At 42.7% G+C, this 16,344-nt stretch overlaps 1 pseudogene; it reads left to right on the top strand.

Annotated features, from left to right (window-relative positions):
• The first annotated feature begins 7,197 nt into the window (after positions 1-7,197).
• Positions 7,198-7,311, top strand: LOC118154235 (U6 spliceosomal RNA; annotated as a pseudogene).
• The last annotated feature ends 9,033 nt before the right edge of the window (positions 7,312-16,344 follow it).

The following is a 16,344-nucleotide window of genomic DNA, read 5'->3' as shown; positions in this document are numbered from 1 at the left end:
GCTGGGATTACATGCATGAGTCACCATGCCTGGCCAAAAAACTTTTTTTAAGTCAGTATCAGCAAGTTCTTGTTCCCAACCTAAAAACAAATTTCTTCTATCTCCTAAGTAAGGTGAGAAAATGAAAAGTGAATAATAAGAAACTACCCTAGAAACTTAAACTTTTATTATTGCTACTGTTTACCCCATCTTTATTTTATTTTATTTTGTTTTGTGACAGAGTCTCACTCTGTTGCCCAGGCTGAAGTGCAGTGGCACAATCTCGGCTCACTGCAACCTCTGCTGCCTGGGTTCGAGTGATTTTCCTGCCTCAGCCTCCTGGGTAGCTGGGATTACAGGTATATGCCACCATGCCTGGCTAATTTTTGTATTTTTAATAGAGACAGGGTTTTACCATGTTGGCCAGGCTGGTCTCGAACTCCTGACCTCAAGTGATCCGCTCACGTCAAACTCCCAAAGTGCTGGGATTATAGGCATGAATCACCATGCCTGGTCTAACTTTTATGATTATGAAAAATTTCAGGCCAGGCTTGGTGGCTCAAACCTGTAATTCCAGCACTTTGGGAGGCTGAGGCAGGCAGATCACTTGAGGTTAGGAATTCGAGACTAGCCTGAGCAATATGGCAAAACCTTGTCTCTACAAAAAAAATTAGCTAGGTATGGGGGCGCAGGCCTGTAATCTCAGCTACTTGGGAGGCTGAGGTGGGAGGATCGTTTTGAGCCTAGGAGTTCTAGGTTGAAGTGAGCTATGATTGTGCTACTGCACTCCAGTCTGAGCAACAGATCTAGACTCTGTCTCAAAAAAAAAAACAAAACACCATTCAAACATACACAAAATAGAGCCAGGCAATGAGCTGTCATATACTCATCACTTATGTTGAACAGTTATCAAAATATTGCTACAGATTCATCTATTTTTCCCTTTGCTCAAGTATTTTAAGACAAATTCCAAATTCATGGTATAGTGTCATTTCACTGCTAAATACTTTAGCATGCATCTCTAAAATATTAATATATAGATATTTTCTAACATAAACACAGTGCTGTTATCCCTCCTTAACACTTAACCATTCTTTGACATGATCTGATACTGGGTACTCAATAATTGTTTCAACAAAACATCTTTTTATGACTGCTGTGTTTGAATTAGACTATTTTTCAAACAAGCCCATGCATTGCACTGGAACAGCATATTAAGGCTCTTCTATCTCTTTTTTTTTTTTTTTCTGAGACGGAGTTTCGCTCTGTTGACCAGGCTGGAGTGGAGTGGTGCAATTTTGGCTCACTGCAATCTTTGCCTCTCGGGTTCAAACAACTCTCTTGCCTCACCCTCCCGATTAGCTAAGATTACAGGCACTCATTACTATGCCCAGCTTATTTGTTTATTTATTTATTTTCCCCCCAAGATGGAGTCTTGGCCTGTAGCCCAGTCTGGAGTGCAATGGCACGATCTCAGCTCACTGCAACCTCCGCCTTCCAGGTTCAAGCAATTGTCTTGCCTTAGCCTCCCGAGTAGCTGGGACTACAGGCATGTGCAGCCATGCCCTGCCCTTTTTCCTTTTTCTTTCTTTTTTTTTTTTTTGAATCAGAGTCTCACTCTGTCTCCCAGGCTGGAGTGCAAGTGGTGGATCACGGTTCCTACAACCTCTGCCTTCTGGATTCAAGCAATTCTCCTGCTTCAACCTCCTGAGTAGCGGTGATTACAGGCACGCACCACCATGCCTAGCTAATTTTTTTGTATTTTCAGCAGAGATGGGGTTTGGCTATGTTGGCCTGGCTGGTCTCCAACTCCTGGCCTCAAGTGACCAGCCTGCCTCCGCCTTCCAAAGTGCTGGGATTATAGGCGTGAGCCACTGTGTCCAGCCCTATTTGCTTTTTTAAATGCCATTGGCTTGTTGCAAAAATAATCTGAAGATTTACCAAAAAATCATGTGTACACAAAATAATATTTAATGTAAAAAATACTCATGAACATTTATATTAATAGAGATTTTATAGCATTATTGAGTTCTAAGAGTGGATTCCATCATATGATATGTAAATCTATTGCTCAACTTTTATATCCTTGACTTACACAGTGTGTAAAAATAAAAGTACAGCCTGTAGTAGAAAAATGTATCAACCAGAGTGGCCTGAAATAGGAGACATCTGGGAAACAGAGATCAAAGGGAAAGAGGGAACTTGGTAGTTTATCCATTCCAGAGTAAATTACCTGGAATGAAATTTACCATTCCGGGTGATGTGCAGTCAGCCAGACGGCAGCTTTCACTTCACAGGCACCATGGATACATCAGCAGGCAAGACAGTCCTTGTCAGCAAGTTGCTCAAAGTCTTCATAAATATCCTTACAGACCCCACCCATCTGCACATCTTCATTTTCCTTCTCTCTTGGTGACCTCTGATGACCTTCTGGCTTCCATGGCACTTGATGGACTGGCACATGGGTGCAGGTCCCCAGGAAGATCTATTCCGGCTTTTTAAAGTTTGATTACCTACTGGGAGTTAACACGTTGGTGTTTGGACGTGTCAGGCAGTCCTTTATGAGTCTGATTACTGTGCCTCAGCCTCTGAAAACCAAACACAGTCTGGTTGTCCTCACAAACTAGCATCTGGGGCCAGGCCTGGGTGTCCAAGGTTCTGCTGCCATGGACACAATGGGATTTTTCTTCCCGCCACCCCACAAACTTCACCTAAACATCTTAACCTGATGAATGAAGCCTTCTGTGACCTCTTCTCTGCCTCCCCTCACCCTTATTCTACGGCCTCAATAGCTTTGTCATCATCCTCATCCCTGTCCCCACTGTCACTTCACCATCCCAGGACCTCCTTGGACTATTCCAATGAACTCCTAATTTGTCTTATTTATTTTATTTTATTTTTTTAACAGAGTCTTGCTCTGTTGCCCAGGCTGCACTGGCGTGATGTGCAGTGGCAAGATCTTGGCTCCCTGCAACCTCCGCTTCCCTGGTTTAAGTGATTCTTGTGCCTCAGCCTCCCGAGTAGCTGGGATTACAAGCATGTACCACCACGCTCAGCTAATTTTTTTTTTGTATTTTTAGTTGGCCAGGCTGGTCTCAAACTCCTGACCGCAAGTGATCCACTCACCTCGGTTTCCCAAAATGCTTGGATTACAAACGTGAGCCACCCCGCCTGGCTTTGTCTCAAATATTCTAGAATTGCTCTGCTTCCAAATCTTTCTCCACGGTAATCTTTTAAAATGCATCTCATTTTGTTCCCCCTCTACTTAAAGACCTTCGATGGTTCCCTTGGTATGACATCTGAGGCTCGTTCCAGTCTGGTGCCAGCTCCCTCACACTCTGCCCTCACTCATGCCAGACACTATGCCCACTGCCCATATAGTCCCAGCGCCTGCTACTGCCCCTGCGTGTCTGACTTGCCTTGGATACCCCCGCTCCAGGAAGCCCATTCCCCCTCCGGAGCAAGCTCTGACACAGAGCCCTGTACTCCCCTGGGGGAAGTATAGGGCTCTGTGTCAGAACTGTCTCCGGAGGGGGAATGGGCTTCCTGGAGCAGAGGGTATCCAAGGCAAGTCTAGAAGGTTGAGTAGGAAGGAGTTTCTCCATCACACAGGCAGGTGGTGCGGGCATAGGGCCTTCCAGGTGGGGGCAGTAGCAGGCCCTAAGACGACATTAGGAGTGAGCAGTGCTCAGAGCTGACCTCACAGGCTAGGACTGATGGAGTGTAGGTGGGTTCAGTGCTCACCTCCCCACAGATAACACCAAGGACCGGGCTTCACAGCAAGACGAATTCCAACCTCCTCAGCCTGGGAGGCTTCCCCGCTTTTTGCCGACTGGGAGCCCCAGCTGCCTCCCTTTTCCTTCTCTCCTTGGTCCTCATGGACTTCCTCCAGACCTGCCCCAAGCTGCTCTCGTTTCTCTCCTGGTGGCCACACCTGGTACTACAGTGCTCTCCAACGCAGGGGAAAAGTCCCCAGCCTGCAGATAGGGACCCAGCTATACGTCTGGAAAATGAGCCAGTGGATTAAGCAGGCATATTTTCCAAAGACTCGTCATGGCAGAGATTTGGTTTTTAGTGGGTTGACTTATGTAATGATGAGTCCTGTAAACTCGAGTCTTGTGAATGAGCAGTTACATCCACCAAGCCACGTTCCAAGTCACCTATGTAGAAGTATGGGAACTAGGACTGTCCCAGGATGTTACAAGGATCAAATCGTGCTAGTGGTGTCCCTCCAAGGGGCCAGATCCCCAGCCCCGTGGGGCTTTACGCTAGGATGAAAGGTACACACTATTAGAGTGTGAGCTTGTCACACTTCACATGCCCTCCCACCAGAAACTTCTTTCCCAGCACATATCCTTTTGCTGGGGTTTCTCTGATCACTCAGGACCTCTCACCCGCTCCAGACTTGACTGCCTGAACTTCTTCCCTAAACCCCCATCAGCCAGCCAGCCACCACATATTGGGTATCCCCAGAAGATAGGCTGTACCTTATTCTCCAGGGGGGAAAAAAAAAAGGAAAGCAAGTTGCAGGGGCTCATCCCAGCACTTTAAAAAAATTAGCTAGGCCAGGCACGATGGCTCACACCATCATGCACTTTGGGAGGCTGAGGTGGGTGAATCACCTGCGGTCAGGAGTTTGAGACCAGCCTGGCCAATATGATGAAACCCCATCTCTACTAAAACTACAAAAATTAGCCGGTGTGGTGGCACACGTCTATAGTCCCAGCTACTCAGGAGGCTGAAGCAGGAGAATCGCTTGAACCTGGGACACAGAATTTGCACTGAGCCGAGATCATGCCACTGCACTCCATCCCGGGCAACCTAGAGATAATCTGTCTCAAAAAAAAAAAAAAGACAGGAACAATACAGGAGAACTGCAGGAGATTACTTTTTACTGCAATATACAATTTACTGCAGAGATGAACTGCTCACATGGAGACGGTTAGCACCATATGGTATTGTAAGCAGATGCAACACTTGAGCTCAGCACAATAGCAACAGGAGGTGGAAATAATTACGGTAGTATAGTCAGTACTACAGTTAATTTTATGCAGTTATGATGTAATACTGCACCCATACATTGGTTTACATTTCTCTTGACTGCAAATGGCAATAGCACCATGTATTATCTGTGAGTGTGTACGTGTTTCAATAAATCTTAACTTTAAAATATTTATGGAGAGTAATCTGCGTACAAGAGAACCCACACAGTTAAAATTGTGCTGTTCAAGGGTCAACTTATATAGACACACAATTAATTTCTGTGTGTTTATCTTATATCCTCAATGTTGCCAAAAGAATTACAGTGTTTGACTTTCAAATATTGAAATAACCTTTCATGCCTAGAATTAACCTCTCTTAGTCATGGTGTATAATTCTTTTGTATATTGCTGAATTCTATTGATATTTAACATTTTAAAAATAGGCTGGGCATGGTAGCTCACACCTGTAATCCTGGCACTTTGGGAGGCTGACAAGGGAGGATTTCCTGAGCCCAGGAGTTCGAGGCCAGCCTGGGAAACATGGTGACACCCCATCTCTTAAAAATTAAAAAAAAATAGATTTGTTGGCCAGGTGCAGTGGCTCAAGCCTGTAATCCCAGCACTTTGGGAGGCCGAGGCGGGTGGATCACGAGGTCAAGAGATCGAGACCATCCTGGTCAACATGGTGAAACCCCATCTCTACTAAAAATACAAAAAATTAGCTGGGCATAATGGCGCGTGCCTGTAATCCCAGCTACTCAGGAGGCTGAGGCAGGAGAATTGCCTGAACCCAGGAGGCGGAGATTGCGGTGAGCTGAGATTGCGCCATTGCACTCCAGCCTGGGCAACGAGAGCGAAACTCCATCTCAAAAAAAAAAAAAAAAAAAAAAAATATATATATATATATATATATATGTTGACCACGTGTAGTGGCTCATGCCTCTAATCACAACACTTTGGGAGGCTGAGGTGGGCAGATCACGAGATCGGGAGTTCAAGACCAGCCTGACCAACATGGTGAAACCCCGTCTCTACTAAAAATACAAATATTAGCCGGTTGTGGTGGCGCATGCCTGTAATCCCAGCTACTTGGGGAGCTGAGGCAGGAGAATCATTTGAACCCGGGAGGCAGAGGTTGCAGTGAGCCGAGATTGCACCACTGAACTCTAGCCTGGGTGACAGAGCAAGGCTTCATCTCAAATAAAGTAAAATAAAATAATAAAATAAAATAGATTTGTTTTTGTTCGAGATGGGGTCTTGATCTGTCCACCTAGGCTGGAGTGCAGTGGTGCTCTCATAGTTTAGTGCAACCTCAAACTCCTGGGCTCAAGCAGTTCTCCTCCTCAGCATTCTGAGTAGCTGAGACCACAGGTATGTGCCACCATGCTTAGGTAATTTTTAATTTTTTTTTTTTTTCGTAGAGACAGCATCTTGCCATGTTGCCCAGACTGGTCTTAACTCTTGGCCTGAAGTGATTCTCCTGCTTCAGCCTACCAAAGTGCTGGGGGTACAGGTATGAGCCATCACACCTGACCCAAATCATAAAAAGATGTATTTAGTACTCTACCTAGAGATAAAGAATATTATAAAATAAAGTTTGGTGCTTCACCTGACCTCGATTTGGGACCATATTGTGGAGAAAGAACAAGGTAACAACCAAAAGTGTCAAAAGTCATTCTGATTTTTCAGAGATCCCCTTCACAAGCCATAGTAACATCTCTTATAATTCCCATCCTCAAGACAGTTTTATTAGTTAGGGTTTTCCAAAGAAACAGAACCAATGGGAGACACGTAAATATAAGTATAAATATAAATATAAATTGTGTGTATGTGTATGTGTAGAGAAAGGGAGATTTATTATAGGAATTGGCCCAAATGATTATGGAAACCACCAAATCCCATGATCTGCCACCTGAAAGCTGAAGAATCAGCAAAGCTGAGGGTATGATTCGATTTGAGTATGAAAATGTGAGAACCAGGACCACTGATGTCCAAGAACAGGAGAAGATGAATGTTCCAGCTCAAATAGAGAAACTGAATTCACCCTTCCTCAGCCTTTTTGTTCTTTCCAGGCCCTCTGTGGCTTGGGTGACACCTGCCCACATTGGTGAGAGTGATCTTCTTTACGTGGTTTATCAATTCAAATGCTAATCTGTTCTGGAAACACCTTTACAAAACACACCCAGCTATCTGGTCATTCCATAGCCCACTTAAGTTGATGTAAAAATTAACCATCGTTCTCGCTTCAGCAGCACACATACTAAAATTGGAACGATACCGAGAAGATCAGCATGGCCCCTGTGCAAGGATGACAGGCAAATTCGTGAAGCGTTCCATATAAGAAATTTTTTTTAATACAAAGTTAAAAAAAAATTAACCATCACAGAAGTGTTTTTAGTACGTAATGCTGGGTCAATTGAAAGTCCATTCGGGGGCCAGGCGTGGAGGCTCACGCCTGTAATCCAAGCACTTTGGAGGCCAAGGCGCTGGATCACCTGAGATCGGGAGTTCAAGACCAGCCTGACCAATATGGTGAAACCCCATCTTAAAAATAAATAAATAAAGTCCATTTGGGAAAAAAAATATTGACTTCTACATTATACCTACAGAAAAATCGATTCTAGATAAGTTGTAAATAGTAAGCTAATAAAGGTTTTTTTTTGTCACCCAGGCTTGAATGCAGTAGCGTGATCTCGGCTCACTGTAACCTCCACCTCCCAGGTTCAAGCGATTCTCTTGCCTTAGCCTCCTGAGTAGCTGGCACTACAGCTGCATGCACCACAACACCCAGCTAATTTTTGTATTTTCATTAGAGACAGGGTTTTGCCATAATGGCTAGGCTGGTCTCAAACTCCTGACCTCAGGTGATCCACCTACCTCAGCCTCCCAAAGTGCTGGGATTACAGGTGTGAGCCATCGGACCCAGCCACTTTTTTATTATTTGTAGAGATGGGGTCTTGCCACATCTTGAACTTCTGGGCTCAAGCGATCCTCCCACCTTGACCTCCCAAAATGCTGGGATTAGTGCTGACATTACGGGCATGAGCCACTATGCCCAGCCCTCTTAGAGTCACCTGATATCTACTAATAACTTTAAAGCTTAAATTAGGTAGAATAGATGCTGTGGACCGAAAGTAGGAACGATGCTTAACAATAGAAGATCCAACCGTTGCTTACGGATCATATCCACTCCACATGGAAGAATGAGGAACCCTGGATTCTCTCTCTCATTCTCTCTCTCTCTCTCTCTCTTTCCCCCTTTTGGGTCCTTCCTGTTAGCATTTAAGCATGCTAAATTGATCTTATCTTTTTGTTTTGTTTTGTTTTAAGACGGAGTTTGGCTCTTGTTACCCAGGCTGGAGTGCAATGGCGCGATTTCGGCTCACCGCAAACTCCGCCTCCTGGGCTCAAGCAATTCTCCTGCCTCAGCCTCCCAAGTAGCTGGGATTACAGGCATGCGCCACCATGCCCAGCTAATTTTTGTATTTTTAGTAGGGACGGTGTTTCACCTTGTTGACCAGGATGGTCTCGATCTCTTGACCTCGTGATCCACCCGCCTCAGCCTCCCAAAGTGCTGAGATTATAGGCGTGAGCCACCGTGCCCGGCCTGATGTTATCTTTTAAAAATTCCCTTAGCCATATATTCTCCTCCACCCCATTCTCTCCTACTTGTCTCAAATAAGAAGATGATAGATAAATTTGGTTTTGTTGTGTTTTGCTTTTTTATAAAAGTAAACAAAATTCAGAGGACGGGCTAAACATCATCTGTGTTGACTGGACACAGATAAATAGTGAATTACTGAAATGAAGAACTGAAGATAGAGCTGAAGAAATACCCAGAATTCAGAAGAGAGGCAAGTAAAGTAGAGGTTTGAAAACCTAGAGGATAGAATAAAGTATGAAGTATATAACATAGGTCTACTCCGAATTCTAGGAGGGAGTCTAGAGAGAATAGAAATAGACCTTTTAAAAAAATGTCTAGAGACAGAGTGTTGCTATGTTGCCCATGCTCAGCTTTTTCCAGAGGTATTGGCTGAGGCATTTCCAGAATTCATGAAAGGCACAAATCATTCAGTTCATAAGTCCTGCGTAGGATAATGAGTGATCCTGGAAATGGGAAGAAAGAAGGAGTTGTGTGCCAATAAATTGGTAAGCAAGTAGGTAAATCAAACATTAACTGCACAAAATATATAGTTGTAATGTTTAACTTGAAAGAATTATAAAAAATAACTAAATAGGGGCCGGGCGCGGTGGCTCACGCCTGTAATCCCAGCCCTTTGGGAGGCCGAGGCGGGTGGATCACAAGGTCAAGAGATTGAGACCATCCTGGTCAACATGGTGAAACCCCGTCTCTACTAAAAATACAAAAAATTAGCTGGGCATGGTGGCACGTGCCTGTAATCCCAGCTACTCAGGAGGCTGAGGCAGGAGAATTGCCTGAGCCCAGGAGGCGGAGGTTGCAGTGAGCCGAGATTGCGCCATTGCACTCCAGCCTGGGTAACAAGAGCGAAACTCCGTCTGAAAAAAAATTAATAATAATAACTAAATAGAAATAAGATAATGGACTGTATAAGACAGAAGGGGATGATTGGTATGAGAAGAATGGTAGAAAACTTGAATAATTTTAGATTTATTTTTTTTGAGACGGGGTTATGCTCTTGTTGCCCAAGCTGGAGCACAATAACGCGATCTCAGCTCACTGCAACCTCCACTTCCTGGGTTCAAGCAATTCTCCTGCCTCAGCCTTCCGAGTAGCTGGGATTAAAAGCACACGCCACTACGTCCAGCTAATTTTTTGTATTTTTAGTAGAAATGGGGTTTCACCATGTTGGCCAGGCTGGTCTCAAACTTCTGACCTCAAGTAATCCGCCCACCCTGGCCTCCCAAAGTGCTGGAATTACAGGCATGAGTCACCGTGCCTGGCCAATAATTTTAGATTTTATATAAAGTATGCATGTTAAATGATTAATATTCTGAAAGAGAGAAGATAGAATTTACAACCTCCAAACCAAAGAGGGAGAGGAAGAATTAAATTTGAAAAGTAAGATACTTCCAAGTTAAGATGCAGAATCAACTAGTCTTCCAAGTTTAGATGCATACAAAGCTAATTTATCTCACTTCCAACCAAAAGCCCCAATTAAAAGTTATATATATATATATATATATGGAGAGAGAGAGAGAGAGAGACTGAGTCTTGCTCTGTCACCCAGGCTGGAGTGCAGTGGCACAATCTCAGCTCACTGCAACCTCCACCACCTGGGTTCAAGTGATTCTTCTACCTCAGCCTACCAAGTATCTGGGACTACAGGCGCCCACCAACATACCTGGCTAATCCCAAAGTGCTGGGATTACAGGTATGAGCCACTGTGCCTGGCTTCAGTATTATTTTTAAATATTTATTTTTAAAAAATTAATGGAGGGGACCAGGCGTGATGGCTCATGCCTGTAATCCAAGCACTTTGGAGGCCAAGGCGGGTGGATCACCTGAGGTCGGGAGTTCAAGACCAGTCTGACCAACATGGTGAGACCCCGTCTTATTTTTTTAAAAAAGGAAAAAAAAAAAAATAATGGAGGGGAGAAGAGTTGGGGAAGGGAAGACAACAGCAGCAACAGTTTGGAACACATGAACATATGGGCTAAATGACTTAACACAACAGAGAAGCAGAATTCTGAGACAGTAGTGGGGCACCAATCACATTCTTACCAGAGGATTCTCAAAATACTTAGTCATTGGAAACTACAAGCAACTCTAAAACTGGGGATGGTATGAGAGTGGAATTTAAAATGAGGAGGATTAGATAAAAGCTGAGAAGCAGTTGAATGCCAAATGCCCTCCAGTATTCTACACCATGGCATTCCCGCTTCTCCTACACCCTAGCAGGTGATTGGGGGATTATTCTTGAAAGAAGGAATGACAGAATGCCTTTGCCTGGAGGGAGGCTGAGTAGCACAGCTGAAGACTACCTGGAAAGTGGGATTATGTGACTGTAGATGTACTGAAAGCTAAGACCTTCCTTAACCCTTTTCTCCTGCTCAGCTCCCAGAACCCTATAAGTAAAACCTATATCCTCTTTTTTTTTGAGACGGAGTTTCGCTCTTGTTATCCAGGCTGGAGGGCAATGGCGTGATCTCTGCTCACCGCAACCTCCGCCTCCTGGGTTCAGGCAATTCTCCTGCCTCAGCCTCCTGAGTAGCTGGGATTACAGGCACACGCCACCATGCCCGGCTAATTTTTTGTATTTTTAGTAGAGACGGGGTTTCACCGTGTTGACCAGGATGGTCTCCATCTCTTGACCTCGTGATCTACCCACCTCGGCCTCCCAAAGTGCTGGGATTACAGGCTTGAGCCATCACGCCTGGTCCCCTCCATTAATTTTTAAAAAATAAATATTTAAAAATATATATTGAAGCCAGGCACAGCCCTATATCCTCTAATCGGAAGATTAGAAGAGTGTTTTCTGAGGAACATGAACAGCCACAGAGAAAAGATCCAAAGATACAGAAACTTGGGGTTTCCAAACTAATGACCAATCCAGGTCACCAAATGAAACTCGTTGTGACTTCACTGACTCAGAGTATCTTATTTGTTTTTTCGTTCTCCCACTCTTAAACATAACAAAATGACATGGATTATGAGATAAGCCTGGATCTGAGTTAAGCCTTTAACATTGTAGGGAGGAACTAAAGCGAACAGGAAAAGCTCTCAGAAGAACAGAAACTATACAAGGGAAAAAACCTCCAAATTTCCAAACGACCCTATTATTAGGCTCAGTGGTGCACACCTGTAGGTCCAGCTACTCAGGAGAACTGAAGTGAGAAGCCCAGGAATTCAAGACCAGCCTGGGCAATATAGCAAGACCCTGTCTCAACAAAACAAAACAAAAAACCTATTGTTAAGTCATTAGAGAGATAAGAGAAAATGTTATATCTACAGAACAAGAATGGATGCTATTTAAAATAAGAGCATTAAGAGAACAAAAAAAAAGCAGTAGTAGAAATGAAAAACTTGAGGAAAAAATTGAGGAAATCCTAAGATACTAAAGCAAAAAGAAAAGACAAGAAAGACAGAGACAGCCCAGGAAGCCGAGAATCCAAATAATGCAAGAGAGAACAGGGAAATTAAAGGGAAGAACATCAATGAAACCATTCAAGAAAATGTCTCAGAATTGAAGATGTGAGCTTGACAGAAGCCACAGAATGTTCAGCATAATTGTTAAAATAGACCCATTCCAATGCACATTATGGTCACATTGTAGGGTCTTCAAGACAAAGAGATAACCTTCAAGTTTCCAAAAAGAAAAATAAAAGCTTTCATAAGAAGATCAGGAACCAGAATGACTTTAGAATTCCCAAAAGAGTTACTTGAAACAGAAAGAAAATGAAGCAATAACTCAACATTCTAAAGAAAAATTATTTCCAACCTCAATTTTTTTTTTTTTTTTTTTTTGAGGTGGAGTTTTGCTCTTGTTGCCCAGGCTGGAATGCAATGGCGGGATCTTAGCTCACTGCAATCTCCACCTCCTGGGTTCAAGTGATTCTCCTGCCTCAGCCTCCCAGATAACTGGAATTACAGGTACCCGCCATTATGCCTGGCTAATTTGTGTGTGTATGTGTAGTTTTGTAGAGATGGGGTTTTACCGTGTTGGCCAGGCTGGTCTAGAACTCCTGATCTCAGGTGATCCACCCGCCTTGGACTCCCAAAGTACTAGGACTACAGGCATGAGCCATGGCACCCAGCCTCCAACCTCAAATTCTTCAACCAGACAAGCTATTGCTTTAGTTTGAAAGTAGAATCATAGTTTCAGACATGCAATGTCTCAGAAGTTACCTCATATACACTTCTCAACAAGCTATTAGAAATTGTCCTCTACCAAAATGAGAGCGTAAATTAGGAAACAGAAAGTAGATGAATGAAATAGATCCAACACAGAAGGGAAGGTATGGGAATTTCCAGAATGATGACAAAGGCAGATCCTAAGATGATGCTTGTGTTCCAGGTAGAGGACAGCCTGTTCACATCGAGGCAGTGTGACTCACGAGGCAAGTGGACGTAATTGAGGCTTATAATAACCATGCCATCTGCTGGTGAGTGTGATCCACCAAAAGAAGGAATTAAATCAAGGAGGAAGGCATGGAACCCAACTCAGGAAAAAGGGAAAGAGTATTACAAGGACACATCAAAGGAAGACCCTAGCGTGCAGCAGGTCCAGAGATCAACTAGACTAGATGGAAGAGGTTTGGAGGCCTCCAGGATGGAGGAAAATAAAGCTCTCTAAGAAATGTATGGAAGTGATGGATCACCTGATGTGACTAAACTTGTGGAAGATTTTACCAAGAGGCTTTTAAAAAAGTTTTATTTGTTCATTTTTATTTTAGAGACAGGGTTTCACTTTGTTACCCAAGGTAGCCTCAAACTCCTGAGCTCAAGCGATCCTCCCACCTCAGCCTCCTGAGTAGCTGGGATTACAGGTGCAAGCTGCCGGGCCTGGCTCTCAAGAGGCCTTTAGATGGTGTGAGAAGGGTTAGTGATATGTACAAAGAAACCAAGCTAATGAAAACACTAGACAATTATGAACTTTAGGAAAAAGCCACAACTAAGAAAGAATCATAATCACCATATACATTATCCAACTATGAGTATTTGCATGAACATTCTAATGTAAACACTGAATCTTGATTTAATTTAAAATTATAATACAGTCTTATTTAAGAGAGCCAAATATTTCTAGTATAGTTACATTATATTTAAATTACACTCTAATAGGAAGTTGCTAGCTAAAATCCAAAATTGATGAATGAAATATAAATGTGGCCTGGCACTGTGGCTCACACCTGTAATCCGAGCACCTAGGGAGGCCAAGGTGGGTGGATCACCTGCAGTCAGGAGTTCTAGACCAGCCTGGCCAACATGGTGAAATCCTGTCTCTACTAAAAATACAAAAATTAGCCGGCATGGTGGAATGTGCCTATAATTCCAGCTACTCAGGAGGCTGAGTCAGGAGAATCCCTGGAACCTGGGAGGTAGAGGTTGCAGTGAGCCAAAATCATGCCATCGCACTGCAGCCTGGGTAACAAGAGTGAAATCTGTTTCGAAAAAAATCTATATATATTTTTAAGATTATATATAATTATATATTTTAGATTGCATATAAACTATGTAATTTTTTATATGCAGATGGCACCACTGCATTCCTGCCTGAATGACAGAGTGAGACTCCATCTAAAAAAAAAAAAATACATATATATATATATATATGTATATAAGTATTCCATTTAGAAACAAGGATAATATGAATATCAAAATAAATGGTGAAAAGAATTGGAAATGGCTGATGTTGAGGAAGTGGGGAGTGAAGAGGGATGGACAGAAAACTGCTACTTTTTTTAACTTTTCAGAATATTTGGGTATTTAAATGTCTTCTACAATGTAAAGACACCTTAAGCTTGAACTTGAAAGACAGAAAAATATATAACAAGCAAGTCCAACTACAAGGACAAACGGAGGACAAGCAAGGATACTTGACAGAGATTAATTTCCATCATTATAGGAGACTTTAGCACACATTTCTCAGTAAGTTATGGATCAAGCAAATAAAAATTCACAAAAAAGTGAAAAATGTGAGCAACTTAAATTTGATTTAATATACATTATATCTAGAACACTATAAAAAATTCAAGAGTACATATTTTTCTTAAGTATATGTGGATAATTTCTGACAATTGGCCGTGTATGAGGCTACAAAGTTTACTTCAACAACCAAAAAAATCAATAGCATACCAACATCATCTGACTCTAATACAATTAGGTCAGAAGTCAAAAAAACTTCCAATGTAGAAACTCTGTAGAAGGGGTTAGCAAACATTTTTTATAAAGGGCCAGTTACTAACTGGAGCTATTATTAAAAATTAAGCCAGGCCCAGTGTCTTATACCTATAATCCCAGCACATTGAGAGGCCAAGGCAGGTGGATCACCTGAGGTCGAGAGTTTGAGACCAGCGTGACGAGCATAGTGAAACCCTGTCACTACTAAAAATACAAAAATTAGCTGGGCGTGGTGGTGTGAGCCTGTAATCCCAGCTACTCAGGAGGCTGAGGCAGGAGAATCGTTGGAACCCAGGAGGCGATGGTTACAGTGAGCCGAGATGGCACCACTGCATTCCAGCCTGAGCGATAGAGCGAGACTTCTTCTCAAAAAAAAAAATTAAATTATACACATTTTAAAATAATAAATAATATTAAAAACAGGGCTGGGCGCAGTAGCTTGCGACTATAATCTCAGCACTTTGGGAGGCCAACGCAGGTGGATCACAATGTCAAGAGATGAGACCATCCTGGCCAACACGGTGAAACCCTGTCTCTACTAAAAATACAAAAGTTAACCAGGGCGGTGGCTCACACCTATAATCCCAGTTACTCGGGAGGCTGAGGCAGGAAAATTGCTTGAACCTGGGAGGCAGAGGTTGCAGTGAGCCAAGATCATGCCACTGCACTCCAGCCTGGGCTACAGAGTGAGACTCCATCTCAAAAGATATATGTATATATATATAAAACAAAGGTTTTTAAAAATATATGAATACAAAGATTTTGTTTTATACATATATAAAACAAAGGTAATGAATACTTAAAATCACCACATCTTAATTACTTTATGATATTTTACTATAATCTATGATTTTTTTTTCTTTTTTTGAGTCTCCTTGTCACCCAGGCTGGAGTGTGGTGGCACAACCATGGCTAACTGCAGCCTCAATCTCCCAGGCTCAAACGAGCCTCCTACCTCAGCCTCCCAAGTAGCTAGGACTACAAGCGCGTACCACCACACCCAACTAATTTTAAAGTATTTTTTTGTAGAGACGAGGTCTCACATGCTCCCCAGACTGGTGTCCAGCTCCTAGGTTCAAGCGATCCTCCTGCTTCAGTCTCCAAAAGTACTGCTTGGATTACAAGCATGAGCCTCTGCACCCATCCTAATCTGTGCTTTTGAGGTAATTTACCTCTATCAATTGTATCCGTATTGTGAGAATACTATTATTATGATATACTATTTTATTTCAATTTTTACTGTAGTAAATTATGCATCAGATAAAATTTGCCATCTTAAGCACGTTTAAGTGTACAGTTCAGTGGTATTGTATACATTCATAAGGTTGTGCAACTGTCACCACTATCCATCTTTGTAATTCTTCTCAATTGGCAAAACTGAAACTCTACGCCTTAAACAACAACTTTCCATTCTCCTCTCACACAGCTCCTGGCAACCGCTGTTCTACTTTTTGTCTCTATGATTTTGACTAGTCTAAGTTCCTAAGTGGAATATACAGTATCTGTCCTTTTGTAATTGGCTTATTTCACTCTGCATAATATCCTCAAGGTTCATTGTTG

The sequence above is a fragment of the Callithrix jacchus genome, chromosome 5, assembly GCF_049354715.1.
Source record: "Callithrix jacchus isolate 240 chromosome 5, calJac240_pri, whole genome shotgun sequence".
Lineage (NCBI taxonomy): Eukaryota > Metazoa > Chordata > Mammalia > Primates > Cebidae > Callithrix > Callithrix jacchus.
This window is presented reverse-complemented; position numbering and strand designations above follow the sequence as displayed.